Consider the following 1,715-nt stretch of genomic DNA (forward strand, 5'->3'; position numbering starts at 1 on the left):
GAGAAGTTCACAACCATGAGAGGGATGATGGAAATAATGCCATTCCTGAGAGAAGGGTTCTTGGTTCATACAAAAACCCAACCTCTGGGAATTGTGGTAGCAGCATCCAGAAACCACCCATTCAGGCCAACAATTTTGAACTCAAACCACAACTAATATCATTGGTGGAGGATCATTGTTCATTTGGTGGGAGTGCTAATGAAGACCCAAACCAACATCTCACAAAATTCCTGAGAATTTGCGACACTGCGAAGTCCAATGGAGTCCAGGAAGATGCCTATAAACTGCTCTTGTTCCCATTTTCACTTAGGGACAAGGCAGCTAAGTGGCTGGAATCATTCCCAAGGGACAGCCTAACAACCTGGGATGAGGTGGAAAGCAAGTTTCTGGCACGTTTTTACCCCCCACAAAAGGTCAATAGGCTTCGATCTGAGGTTCAGACTTTTAGACAACAAGATGGTGAGACGCTCTATGAGGCATGGGAGAGGTTCAAAGAGTTGACAAGGAAATGCCCACCAAACATGTTCCCTGACTAGGTGCAATTGCATATTTTCTATGATGGACTTTCTTATGAATCAAGGAAGGCTGTAGACCACTCATCAGGAGGTTCATTGAACAGAAAAAAAACTGTGGAAGAAGCCATTGAAGTGATTGAGACAGTGGCTGAGAATGAATACTACTATGCTTCAGAGAGACACAACACTAAGGGAGTCATGGAGCTGAACCATGTTGATACAATTCTAGCACAAAACAAGGTGTTTGCCAAGCAACTAGCAGAGCTCACCAGGAAATTAGACACAAAGCAAGTGGCTGCAATACACACACAAGATCAAGAGGAAATAAGCACTGAAGGAGGTGATTGGGAAGAGGCCAACTATATGGGAAATCAGCAAAGGCAACCATATGATCCACATTCCAACACTTACAACCCAGGATGGAAAAACCACCCAAATTTTGGGTGGGGAAACCAGCAAAGCCAACCACAAAACCACAAACCTTACAACCACAACCAACATAATAATTCCACATATCAAAACTCCAACCAAAAATAACAATTCCACATACCAAAACTCCAACCAAAGATCATACCAAGCCACACAAAACACTTACTCCCAACCACCATATCATGGCCAAAATAACCAATCTGCCCAATCCAATCCGAACCAACAATTTCAAGATCAATTAAACAGGATAGAAGGAAGGTTAGTAAACATGGGTCAGGACATAAGTGAGTTGAAAAGCTTTAGGGACGATGTGATATCGACCTTAAGGAACCATGGCGAAAAACTCAAGTGGATGGAGGCTCGAGTAGGAGAACTATCTCAACAGGCCCCCAAGTCAACTGCAGTGTTCCCTAGTGACATAGAAAAGAATCCTAAAGGGGAACAAAAGGAAATGAGATGGGAAGAATGCAAGGCCATCACCATATTGAAGGAAGTCTCAGAAGAAGAAGGAATCAGACCCTCCGAACAGGAGCCAGAAATCTTGAAGGAAGGTGTGGAAGAAGCTAAGCAGGAAAGTGAAACTGAGCAAGCCAAGGAACTGCAAAATAAAGGCATGCTGGAAACATACCAACCAAAAGCACCATTCCCTCAGAGGTTAGGAGGAGGTGAAAAAGGGAAAACATATTCAAGGTTTTTAGAGACATTTAAGTCTCTCCATATCAATATTCCCTTTCTTGAGATCCTCCAGCAGATGCCTACACATATCAAGTA

The 1,715-nt window shown here is 43.1% G+C and overlaps 1 non-coding gene across 1 annotated transcript; it reads right to left on the reverse strand.

Annotated features, from left to right (window-relative positions):
* Positions 1-419: 419 nt before the first annotated feature.
* LOC127740219 (small nucleolar RNA R71) lies at positions 420-523 on the reverse strand. Its single transcript, XR_008000900.1, has one exon. It is a non-coding gene; the product is annotated as a small nucleolar RNA R71 (small nucleolar RNA).
* Positions 524-1,715: the final 1,192 nt, after the last annotated feature.

The sequence above is a fragment of the Arachis duranensis genome, chromosome 6, assembly GCF_000817695.3.
Source record: "Arachis duranensis cultivar V14167 chromosome 6, aradu.V14167.gnm2.J7QH, whole genome shotgun sequence".
Lineage (NCBI taxonomy): Eukaryota > Viridiplantae > Streptophyta > Magnoliopsida > Fabales > Fabaceae > Arachis > Arachis duranensis.